The sequence below is a fragment of the Ascaphus truei genome, chromosome 15 (genome assembly GCF_040206685.1).
Source record: "Ascaphus truei isolate aAscTru1 chromosome 15, aAscTru1.hap1, whole genome shotgun sequence".
NCBI lineage: Eukaryota > Metazoa > Chordata > Amphibia > Anura > Ascaphidae > Ascaphus > Ascaphus truei.
This window is the reverse complement of record NC_134497.1, coordinates 44,512,911-44,525,900: the sequence shown is the minus strand read 5'-3', so window position 1 is coordinate 44,525,900 and position 12,990 is coordinate 44,512,911. Positions and strand designations below refer to the sequence as shown.

Here is a 12,990-nt window from a genome sequence, read left to right as displayed (position 1 = left end):
CCCATTATGCCTCCCCTCTCTTTCCTCCTGCAGCTCTGCAGACCGGGGGACTCGGCTGCACGCGCCGCCTGCCTCGCAGATGCGCGTGCAGCGCAGGCAGTGGGGCCGCAGCCAAAGGCACCCCAGATAGCGGTTACTGTCCGTGAATCAGTAAGTCAATTGTTTGTTGCTTGTGGCTGTATTGCTCATATGAGCCCCAGGGGAACCCCAGATAGCAATTACTGTCACCTTTGAGAAAGCACAACATTGCATGAAACTTACATCAGGTGATTGTGACAGATTGATGTCACCATGAGGAAGAACCTGCAGGAGATGAGTGATGATGAGGAGATGAGAGGAGAGATGAGGAGATGCACTACGGAACGAACAAACACTGAGCAGTAAAAGAGATACAGGATGTAAGTATAGCCTGCATGTGTATGGCCATGACTTTGTGCTAGTGCTAATCTTACTGCCGTTCCCTAACAGCATGCAGCATGCTGGATGTGTAACCTGAACACACACAGCCTCCGTTTTACCTCCGCTACTGACATTGATCTGACTGACTGATTCACGGACAGTAACTGCTATCTGGGGTTCCCCTGGGGCTCATATGAGCAATACAGCCACAAGCAACAAACAACTAGTTTGGTAACAATTTGTTACCAGTGTCACTGGTTATTGTAATACACTGAGGATTGAATACTATGTATAATATATGTTTTGCCAGTGCTGCTTCTACGTACAGAGGGAATCAGAGCGATTGAATGTGATACTTTCTGAGCATATTTTATTATCTTTTGAATTAAATCCACACTGTTATTCTCACTATCTGGGGCTATAGCTGGATGTGGTCTGAGAACCGCCCTCGAGGCGTAGAAACATTTTTAGAGTGTGCCTCTGAATACAGTGTTGCAGCATGTCTGTCTGAGTGTGTATGATACAGCCTTTACTTTACCTCTGCTATTACTATTGAGCTGACAGACACATTCACGGATATATATTACTATCCGGGTTCTCCTGGGGCTCATATGAACTAAATAGCCAATAGCAACAGTTAGCTACTTTGTTAACATTTTATTACCAGTGTGATTATCTACTACTATATACTGGTTATCGACCACATTGTGTATATATGTTTTGTTAGTGTTGCTTTTTCACACAGAGGGAACCAGAATTACTGAGTGTATCACCTTGGAAAACAAGGGGAGGGTTGGGGAGTGATCACAGGGCCACACTAATTGAGTAAAGTGAAAAAGTATATAATAATATTGGTAATTGTAAATGTGGGTGCAAACTGTGAACTGAAAAGTGAATCAGGCAAAAAGAGGGGGAAGGGGAACACAAAATGAATGAGTCCCCTAAAGAATTCACTAACTGCACACCTACATATTATAAAATCTAACTTTTAATAAATTTACTTAAAACATATATTACCAAACGTAGTGTACTAAGTGTTTTTTAAAAAATGAATTAAATATTCAATAGCGTGCAACCCTGTCAATGAATGTATGATTGTACAAACCCAAATGCAATATTCCTGGGTTTGACAGGACAGTGGATGCTGAAAGTCAGGGTGTTAACCCCTCTGGAGTTTAGATGCAGACTGTAGGTAACCGTATCCTACTCAGTGAGCCTTTAACTGGTCAAAGACTCAGCAATCCTGCAATGATATATATAGCAGCGAACACCTATGGTTGTTTTAAGTGCATATGCTTGAGAAGTGACGCTGACACAGACGCAATCAATCCACAATACCCTCAGTATAGTTAGGCTGGAACTCACAGTACCATTGACATAGAGTTTCCCAGCAGAGAGGCTCAGATTGTGTATATATCATGTATTGTGTATAGCAGGAAAGCAGACTCACTGCCTGTTGTTATATTTATCAAGCTAATTAATTAATTTGTCCCTGAAGAAGCTCCTTTGCTGGAGGGAAACGCGTGTTGGACGCGCAGTTGTGTCAGTCTCCTACTTGGAGCTGTTTTAATGTAGTGCCTTAAGTCTCCTGGTTTTATCTATGCAGACGGCATTAGCTTGATAAATATAACAACAGGCAGTGAGTCTGCTTTCCTGCTATACACAATACATGATATATACACAATCTGAGCCTCTCTGCTGGGAAACTCTATGTCAATGGTACTGTGAGTTCCAGCCTAACTATACTGAGGGTATTGTGGATTGATTGCGTCTGTGTCAGCGTCACTTCTCAAGCATATGCACTTAAAACAACCATAGGTGTTCGCTGCTATATATATCATTGCAGGATTGCTGAGTCTTTGACCAGTTAAAGGCTCACTGAGTAGGATACGGTTACCTACAGTCTGCATCTAAACTCCAGAGGGGTTAATACACTGACTTTCAGCATCCACTGTCCTGTCAAACCCAGGAATATTGCATTTGGGTTTGTACAATCATACATTCATTGACAGGGTTGCACGCTATTGAATATTTAATTCATTTTTTAAAAAACACTTAGTACACTACGTTTGGTAATATATGTTTTAAGTAAATTTATTAAAAGTTAGATTTTATAATATGTAGGTGTGCAGTTAGTGAATTCTTTAGGGGACTCATTCATTTTGTGTTCCCCTTCCCCCTCTTTTTGCGTGTATCACCTTGAACTGGTTTTATTATCTTTGAATTAAGTTCACACTGTTATTCCTACTGTCTGAGACTATAGCTGGATGCAGTCTGAGAACCGCGCCTCGAGGCGTAAAAACATTTTTAGGGTGTGCCTCAGAATACAGTGTTTAAGGAAGTCAGTCATAGCAGAGTGGGTATGAAAGGAGAGGTATTCATACATATATCTTCCTAAGTGTCTACAGGATTAATTGTCATACCCCGACCGTATCTGGGTATATATATTTATCAGGAGTTGCCGGAATATGTGAGGGAGAAACTACATAAGATTATCCTTGTTACACTAAAGAGGGCATTCCCTCCATCTCCTCTGTGAATCAATACGATTTTAAGCAGAATACAACGCATGGTGATGTTCCTACGGTGTGCTTTGCGGATTAATACGCTTGTTGAGCTATTCTTCTTTCTAACTTTTGTAGCTATCCATATTTTCTGTAATTTTAGCTCTGGCACCTTTTGAGTGCCTTTAGTGCATCAGACTGGGGATATGAATCTTCCATGCTTGATGTTTTAGGAGAATTATTTATCCTGCTTTAAACTAAATACAGAAAATTATATATTAAGTGAGCTGCGTGTGATTTAATACTATTATGTTTGGCTTGCATATACTGATCTGTGTGGTTGATTTCAAGTGCTGGATGTTTGAAGTGTACAGTTAGATCCAGAAGGAAAGGGAAGTGCTGTGCATACTAGTGTATACTAGCAGGGGTGGCTGAATTTTGGGTGTTTGCAGTGGGTTAATTTATTTTTAAAGTGTGTGGTATTTTTTTCCCTTTCTCCTGCTCGAGGCAGAGTGGGCGTGGTTAGTTAATTGCTACCCTAACACACATGCAGTGGGTGTGGTTGGTTAATTGCTAACCTAACACACCTGCAGTGGGTGTCCCTATTTAAACAGAGGCTTCTAACAAATTCTGAGCTTGCGTATACTGATCTGTGTGGTTGATTTTCGTGGTAGCTGCGCTATGGGCTGGGGGGGGTAGAGGGGGTGGCTGCTCCTTTCATTTGTCCTTAGTACCATGATTTCTGTTGGCAGCCCTGGGTGCACACGATGAGGTGAGGTAACTGCCGGGTGCTCCCAGCACCCGGGCGCACCGATGCAGCAAGATGGAATCCACAGATCCAATGACGTTACCTGCGAAGCGTCCGGCTCTACGGTGGGACGTGTTCCGTGTGGACGGTGCCACCATGCAGTGTCTCTGTATTGTAGATGGTGATCTGGTCCCAGACCACCGGATGCCAGGATGCAGCCGCATCCTGGCTGTGTCCCTCACACTTATGCTACAGGGGCAGTGTCCCTATCTCATGGTCCTGTCCCTGCAGCAACCACAAACTGAGGGGAGTTAGGGCCTAGTTGGGACCTAACAGGGGGTCTCTGGCCTAGTGCGGGTTCAACAGATACCTGCACATACAACCTACCCTGACCTTATCCCAGCTCCAACTGGCGTGCTCTGCACGCAAAATGTATCAATCTCCTGCTGCGAGATTCTGCTAACCCTATTGGCTGCCTAACATCACCTGGCTCCCTGCCCCTATGCCTGATGGGGCTCGTAGTTCCCCGTGGAGCTGTCTACTGCAATGGCTGCCATGTCCTGCGCATGCGTGCACCTTTCCCTAATGGCCACCACAACTTGGGCCATACTGCGCATGCACAATCACACTGCGCATGCGCGCACACTCTAAAGATGACGGCGCCCTGCAATGGGAGCTGCCGGCAACTCAATCGCCTCTTCATCGACCACCACACCCCCGCACACTTCCGGCACCTGCCGGACGCCCTGGACCCGGGGAATGGATGGAAGGGAAGTAAACATTATTATGTCCCTTTATAAAGCATTAGTAAGACCATACCTTGATTATGAAGTATAGTTTTGGGCACCACTCCTTAGCAAAGATATTATGGAACGAGAGAGAGTGCAGAAAAGTGCCACCAAATTAATAAAGGGGATGGACAATCTAATTCATGAGGAGAGGCTAGCTTAATTAGATGTATTTACATTAGTAAAGAGGCGTCTAAGAGTGGATATGATATCTATATACAAATATATTCGGGGACAGTACAAGGAGCTTTCAAAATAACTATTTATCCCAAGGATGGTACAAAGAGCTCGGGGTCATCCCTTAAGGTTGGAGGAAAGGAGATTTCACCAGCATCAAAGGAAAGGGTTCTTTACTGTAAAGGCAGTTCAAATGTGGTATTCAGGGGCGCATGCGCGACGGATCAGGAGATGGCGGCTTAATCTGAAGGCTCCGCCAGTCCCCGGCGCAATTAAATAAATAAATACTATAAACACCCGGTCTAACACGGCGCAAACTACACCCCATTGAAGTGCTGAAGCGGCGGCTATGCCAATAACAAGGGCCAACACAAAAAGCACGAAGAGAAAATCCCTAGACCTGAGATCCTAATTCTGGCATACTGATCAGGCAAAGAACAGGGATGAGATAGCTATGTCAGCGGGCGGGATTTCCGATACGGACTCAACGCAAGAGCGGGGAGACCCAGAGGAAGAAACTGAGATGCAGCCTGTCCTACGGAAGGACATGGCAAAATTTTTAAAAGACATTAAAGATTTTTTCCGCAGCGAAATGGATGGGTTGCGCAAAGACATACAGGGGATAGGAGAACGCACCCACGAATTGGAGCAAAAGATGGATATCTCTATGGAGTGTCATCAGCACACAGGGCAAGAACTAGCACAAATAAAACAAAGGTTGTTGGAATTAGAGGAGAAGCAGGAAGATGGAGAAAATCGGGACAGAAGAAACAACATACGGCTGAGAGGCATACCTGAGGAGGTCCTGGACGTCGAGGACTTCGTGGGGAGGTGGATGGAGTCCCTGCTGCCAGATAAGTCCCCTTCAGAGCTCCAGCTGGACAGATGCCACCGTGCCTTACAGGCGAAGCCTCTCCCAAACAACCCCCCGCATGGAGGAACTGTGCGGTGGTGGCAAGGTCACGGGGTCCCCGGGCACATGAGCTCAGATCTGCAAGGTCTAGAAAGAGCTCAAAACAGTTGTTGTTTATGCTGTTTATGATGTTGGTTATATTCAATGTTGTTCTGTCTCCCTGGTATGTTTTCGTGAGTGTCTCCCCCCCCTCCTGTCTCGACCCCCCACATTGGCCGATCCCTGGACCGGCTGGAGCTACGCGGACCAGCGGCGAATCAGCCACTGACCGGCAAGGTCACTCGTACCAGTGCACAGAATGGGGTAAGCAGACCTATCCACACACCACAATGCCTGTAAATTGGTTATCTCAAAATGTAAAAGGCTTCAACAGCCCGCAGAAGCGGAAAATAGCTTTTTCTGAATACAAGAAAAAAAAGATAGATGTTTTGTTTCTGCAAGAAACCCACTTTAGAGCTAGACACAACCCCAGGTTTTTAGATGCCCAGTACCGACAGTTTTATCTAGCATCAGCAAGAGAGAAAAAAAGGGGTAGCTACTGCTGCGGCCGAGTTTATTCGAGCATTTGCCCGTTCTCGGCCGCAGCAGTAGCCTGGCGCGCGCCGGAGGGTGACGGGCGCGCGCCGAAGCAGCGGAAGAGCGCCCTCCGATCGGGGCGCTCTCCCTCCCGCTGCCGGGTCCGCCGGGTCCCCCGGAACCCCTTGCCGCCATCCCCCACATCGCGGGACACCAGGGCTCCCTCGGGGAGCCCTGGACACGCGTGCAGGGGGCGCACGCTCCCGATGACGCGTGACCGCGCGTCTGTGACGCGCGGCACGCCGAGGGGCGGCCACTAGCAAGCCGGGAAATCTCCCGGCTTGCGGATCTGGCCGCAGTGCAATAAACTGTGTCGCCAGTGTATACTACTACATAATAGTTTCCCATTCAAAATAGATCAAGTTAAAAGGGATGTGGAGGGCAGATATCTTATTCTGATAGGGACAATACAAAACAGTAGTCTGACCTTGGCATCGGTCTATGCCCCTGTGACGATAGCTTCCACAGGCTTATTAATATTACACAAAAAATAATTGGGTTTGAACTGAACGAGGCTTAAGATATAATAAATTGTATTTATTCCTTAGAATAAAGGTGAACACAACAGATAATGCAGTAACAAACAAGAAGTACATTTACATTGGGGTTGGGGAATGAGAAGTATGATGTAGCATTTCTCTCAGCAGTCAGGAAATCATTCAGGTGATGTCAGATAACCATATCAGCAAACGAAAACGAATGAAGACTTTGCATGAAGACCAAAAATGAAGACAAAGGATAGATGGGGAACAGCAGGTTATAAACCTTTTCTCCCTCTATCTGTAACATTAAAAACCTGTGATTGGTTTGCAATTATCTCCAGCCAGTCTTGGATGGGGGAACACATTTTAGGACAGGCCCCCCTGCTAGCTGGCACATGTGCAGTAGAACTCTGGGGTCTCCTTTCTGAGGCCCCACATGTGCAAATGGAATGCCAGGCCAGCTACCCCTCCGGATCTTGGACAAGATAACCTGTGTTGGACAGTGATAAGTGGGACACTTAAAAACTGCTATGGTATGCGCCTCCCCCATACTCACAGACAGGGAGGGTAATAAAACCTTTTTGAACAAAACTTAAGTTCTAGCCATTGGGACTCTAGGGCCATCTGTCATCCTGATAGCTTCAGAGACATTCCTTTGCTTTGTCCATACCTGGAGACACAGTATTAACCCTTGTGCTCCCGGATGGATTCTAGTGTGTGGGTGCAGAAACTGAGGTACAATAACAGAGGGGCAACAGGAAAATACACATTTACAGGTTATAACAGGGGTGAAATCACATTTCTGGACCTCAGTCCAGTTAACCCCTCGTCTCCCTGGTGGGGTCAGGGGTGGCCAAATGGGGTGCAACCCCTTTAATACCGGGCCACCCCCTTTCTCCCTCTACACCTCCCTCTTCTTAATGCGTGTCCTGTGGCCCACTGGCCCTAACGGGAAGTGGGGCACTGCTGGCACCATTAATGAATTCAGCCTCAGAGGGATAGTCCTGGCGTGAAAGTCCATCAGCATTGCTGTTTTCACTGCCCTTTTTGTGCTGAATGGTAAATTCAAATTCTTGCAACGCCAAGCTCCATCTCAGCAGTTTGGCATTTTCCCCTGATACCCTCTGTAGCCAACTCAGGGGGTTGTGGTCTGTAATGACCGTGAAAGCCCTCCCATAGACATAGGGCTGGAGCTTTTTGAGTGCCCACACAATGGCCAGGCACTCCTTTTCAATGGTGGCATATGCCACCTCCCTGGGTAGCAGTTTGCGACTGAGATACACCACAGGGTGCTCTTTGCCGTCGTCCCCCACCTGGCTCAACACAGCCCCCACACCAAAGTCTGAGGCATCAGTCTGAATAAGAAAACGCTTGGTATAGTCTGGGGCAGCCAGGATGGGGGCCTCAGCAAGCGCAGTTTTCAGGGCTGGAAAGCAGTTTCACAGGCAGGTGACCAGGTAATAAGCACAGGCAGTTGCTTCTTAGTCAGATCAGTCAGGGGCTTGGCCACGGCGCTGTACTGTGGGACAAATTTCCCATAGTACCCTGCGGTGCCCAAAAATGCCATGACCTGTTTCTTGGTTTTTGGAACAGGCCACTGAACTATGGCTTCTACCTTGGCTGGCTCTGGTTTGAGATGCCCTCCACCCACTCTGTGCCCCAAGTACAGGACTTCTGCCATCCCTACCATACACTTAGTGGGTTTTAAGGTAAGCCCAGCCTCCCTGATCCTATCCAGCACCGCAGCTACATGTCCTATGTGGGATTCCCAGGAATTACTAAAGACAGCAATGTCATCTAAGTAAGCCCTGGCATAGCTCTGCATCCCTTCCAGTAACCTATTGACCAGGCGTTGGAAGGTAGCCGGGGCATTCTTCATCCCAAATGGCATCACTAAGAACTCGTAGAGGACACTTGGAGTGATGAATGCTGACTTCTCCCTAGCCTCCAGGGTCAGGGGAATCTGCCAATAGCCTTTGCTCAGATCCATGGTGGTCAGATACTTTGCCCCCGCGAGTTCATCTAGTAACTCATCCATGCGGGGCATGGGGTAAGCATCTGACACCGTCCCAGCGTTGAGCAACCGGTAGTCCACACAAAACCTGGTGGTTTTGTCCTTCTTAGGCACTAGGACTACTGGACTTGCCCAAGGGCTCTGGGACGGAGTAATTACCCCTAGGGTCAGCATCTCCTCAATCTCTCTCTCCATACTGGTCTTGACCTCTGCTGACACTGTATAAGCGTGCTTATGCAGAGGCTGCAGGTCCCCTGTGTATACTGGGTGTTTGGTGAGATGTGTGGTCCCTGGCATATCAGTGAAGAGGGCGCTATACTGAGCTAGCATGTCCCTGGCTTCTCCCTTCTGCCTAGCACTCAACTGTGCCCCGATCTCTACCTGCTCAACAGTGTTTCCCTGCCTAGCCTCCCCTAGGAGATCAGGCAGAGCATTGCTCGCCGGATCCTCCAGCAGTGGGCTACAAATGGCCATTACTGCTCCCATACTCGGTGCTCTGTATTCCTTTAACATATTAATGTGATATGTCTTGTGCCTCTCAGGCGCTACAGTACCGACACACTTTATTAGAGTGTGGCCGGTACCGCAAGCCGGGAGATTTCCCGGCTTGCTAGTGGCCGCCCCTCGGCGTGCCGCGTGGTCACGCATCTTCGGGAGCCTGCGCCCCCTGCACGCGCGTCCAGGGCTCCCGGCGGCAGGGGGTTCCGGGGGACCCGGCGGACCCGGCAGCGGTAGGGAGAGCGCCCCGATCGGAGGGCGCTCTTCCGCTGCTTCGGCGCGCGCCCGTCACTCTCGGGCGTGCGCCAGGCTACTGCTGCGGCCAAGAATGGGCAAATGCTCGAATAAACTTGGCCGCAGCAGTACCTGTACAACATAGTACAACATAGTTGCACTCATTCACATAACCGGGTACGGTCCCGACCAGGCAGCCATCAGCTTGTTCTCCCGAGTGGGTTTGAGAACAAGCACCTGCTGTCCTGAGATGAATTCTCTGCTATGGGCCTGCTGGTCATACCATTGCTTCTGCTTGGTCTGAGCAGCCCTGAGGTGGTCCTGGGCCACCCCCATAAGCATCTCTAACCGGTCTCTGAGATCTACTACATACTGGATCACTGAAGCATCAGTAGCAGTAGTCTCCCCCTCCCATCCCTCACGGAAGAGGTCCAGAGGTCCACGTACCCTGCGGCCATATAGTAGCTCGAAGGGGGAGAAGCCTGTAGATTCTTGCGGTACCTCTCGGTATGCAAACAGCAAGTGCTGCAGGTGAATCTCCCAGTCTTTCCCCTCTGCCTCTATAAAGGTCCGAAGCATCTGCTTCAGGGTACCATTAAACCTCTCACATAATCCGTTCGTTTGGGGATGGTAAGGGGTAGTGCGCCGGTGCTGTACACCGCAAGCATCCCAAAGACAATGTAACAGTTCACTCATGAACTGCGACCCCTGATCAGTTAGGATCTCACTAGGGAAACCTACCCTAGCAAAAATGTTCAGCAAAGCTGCTGCCACTGTCTTGGCACTTATGGTGCCCAGTGCTACCGCCTCAGGGTACCGGGTGGCAAAATCCACCACCGTGAGGATGTAGCGCTTCCCTGACCTGCTAGGAATCATGAGGGGTCCTATCAGGTCCATCGCTACCTTCTGGAAGGGTTCCCCTATTATCGGTAGGGTTTCAGGGGTGCCTTCACATGGTCGCCCGCCTTACCCACTCGCTGGAAGGCATCACAGGAGCGGCAGAAATCAGCCGCATCCCTGGATGCCCCCGGCCAGAAGTAACGCTGCAATAACCGGGCTCGCGTCCTGGTGACCCCCTGATGTCCCGCTAACGGAATAGAGTGAGCTACCCGTAACAATTGCTGTCGGTACCCCTGGGGTACTACTAGCTGTCGCTTACCGGTCAATCCCTTCTCTATCCCCGGGTTCCCTTCTTCTCTGTATAGGAGTCCTTTATGCCATAGGCAGCACTCAGTGCCCTCCCCTGCCTGAGATTCGGACGCCCGAAGTCTCACACCGGCCAGGGTAGGGTCTGCCTTCACTGCCTCCCTAAACTGGGCTCCTAAATCTGGCCACCCCCCAGTCATGTCATTGTTAGGGGAAGGGGACAAGGTAAGGGGAAACAGTAAGTCAGCCTGTGGTTGCAACTGATCCTGGCTTACCTCCCCGGGCTCCTCTGTGCCCTCCGCTAACGTTGGTCCCAAAGGCTGGGGGACTGGGGTGGCCACCGCCGGCATTGCCGCGGTCTGGCTCCGGGTAACCACCGCCACTGCAGCGGGCTGGGGCACACGGTCGTAGGTGCAAGTCATCGGTCCCAGGTCGTTGCCCAAAAGAATTTCAGCATCCAAACCTGGTAAAACCCCCACCTCCCGCACACCCTTGCCCACCCCCCAATCCAAAAAGATGCGGGCCACCTGCAGGAAACGTGGCTCTCCGTCAGCCACAGTGATCTGCATCCCAGGGCCTGGGAGCAATTCCTCTGGCCGGACCATATCAGGTTGGACCAGGGTCACTGCAGCTCCTGAATCAAGCAAGCGGACTGCTGGCCGGTCACCGACTGTGACCGGGGTGAGATGCTTGCTCCGGCCGTCCGTCTGCTGCAGGTCTGCGCTGTGCTGTCCGCCACTCCTGGCTGTAGGCACCGATGAAACCGGGGTAGGGATGACATGGGACGTCTCACTGGGAGTTGTTTCCATGACCGGTCCTGGTTCTTTGGTGGAAGCCACCCGCACGCGGGCTACCGGCTTCGCAGCTGGGGTGCGTTGCCCTCGATAGGGTCCATTGGAACGCAGGGGTTCCGGGCAATCTGGTCTGATGTGACCAGTGCTGTTGCAATTGTAGCACCGGCGCTCATGCCGGAGCTCTCCCACCTTCTGTGACCCGCTGCCCGCAGGCGGCTTTTGGGCCCACTGGGGGGTACTCACAGCTTTCTTGGCCGGCGCCGTTGGGGTTACCGCTTGGGCTGGTACCTTGGCGGTCATCTGGGACCGGCTGACCACATAGTCATCGGCCATCCTCACCGCCTCGGTGTAGGTCTTGGGCTTTTTATCATACACAAAAGCCCTCACCGCCGGCGGGCACTGCTGCATGAGCTGCTCCTGAAAGATGAGGTCCAGCAGGCATTGGTAAGTCTTGGCCTCAGAGCCCTCCACCCAGTGTAACCCGTACAAAGCCATGCGGGTCACATAAGTGACATAGGTCTCCTGAGGGTGCCTCTCCTCCAGCCGGAACTTACCCCGGTAAGCTTCAGGGGTAAAACCGTGCTGAAACAGCAAAAGTTCTTTCAGGTGGTCATAGTCATCAGCAAACTCATCTGGAAGCGCCATCAAGGTCTGCTTAGCCAAGCCGGAGAGTAGCGGGTCCAGGCGTGCAACCCTATGCTGGGGAACCACCCCGTACCGCCGGCACTGCGTTTCAAAGTTCCTTAGAAACATGTCAATCTGATCAGTGCCCTCCACATACTTGGTGAGGCTGTGCTTGTCCAGTTGGAGTCCATCTTTGGGGGGTCGGACCGGGGGGCAATAAGCGGGTCTGTTCACTGCCATAGAGATAAACTGTAGCCACTCCTCCGGTGTCCCTCGGTCTCCCCACGCTGTTATCAGTGCCAGCATTTCAGGGGTAAACGGGCTGGTAGCCGCAGCTATCAGTGCCCCTCCTGCTGCACTTGTCCTGGGAGGTGCACTTGGTCCCTCCCCGGGATCCTGCCGGCCCGGCACTGGATTCAGTCCCTGATCTCCGGGCGGCTGTAAAAGGGCAAGCTGAGCTACTTCCAGGACCTCTGGATGCTCAGCTTCATATGCGGTGACTGCAACAACCATGTCCTCGACCTCCTGGTCCACATATTCCAGTCCATAGGCACGGCACTTGTCTTTTAGCTGATTTCTAGTTCTCAGGTAATAGAGGTTCTCCGCTTCACTCGTGGCTCTGAGTTCTGGGTCGCAGCAGTGAGGTGGTGTGACAACTTGCGTTACTTGTTGCACTACTGTGTGTTCAATATCTTTAGTCCCAGGAACTTGCAATTACCATCAAGTTCCCACTGGATCACAGTACCCCACAGAATACTGTAATCCAGGTCCAGTTCAGTCCCGCCAGCTGCCACCAGTTTTATTAATACGCCTGTGACGATAGCTTCCACAGGCTTATTAATATTACACAAAAAATAATTGGGTTTGAACTGAACGAGGCTTAAGATATAATAAATTGTATTTATTCCTTAGAATAAAGGTGAACACAACAGATAATGCAGTAACAAACAAGAAGTACACTTACATTGGGGTTGGGGAATGAGAAGTATGATGTAGCATTTCTCTCAGCAGTCAGGAAATCATTCAGGTGATGTCAGATAACCATATCAGCAAACGAAAACGAATGAAGACTTTGCATGAAGACCAAAAATGA

General features: G+C 50.0%; 1 protein-coding gene across 2 annotated transcripts in view; it reads left to right on the top strand.

Annotated features, from left to right (window-relative positions):
- Positions 1 to 235: 235 nt before the first annotated feature.
- LOC142466888 (deoxynucleoside triphosphate triphosphohydrolase SAMHD1-like) overlaps positions 236 to 12,990 on the top strand; it is a 349,482-nt gene continuing 336,727 nt past the window's right edge. The window contains exon 1 of one of the 2 annotated variants that reach the window (XM_075572472.1): positions 236 to 398. The gene's annotated coding sequence lies outside the window, so the exon portion shown is untranslated. The remainder of the gene's footprint in view (positions 399 to 12,990) is intronic. The other variant, XM_075572471.1, reaches the window with a different exon arrangement.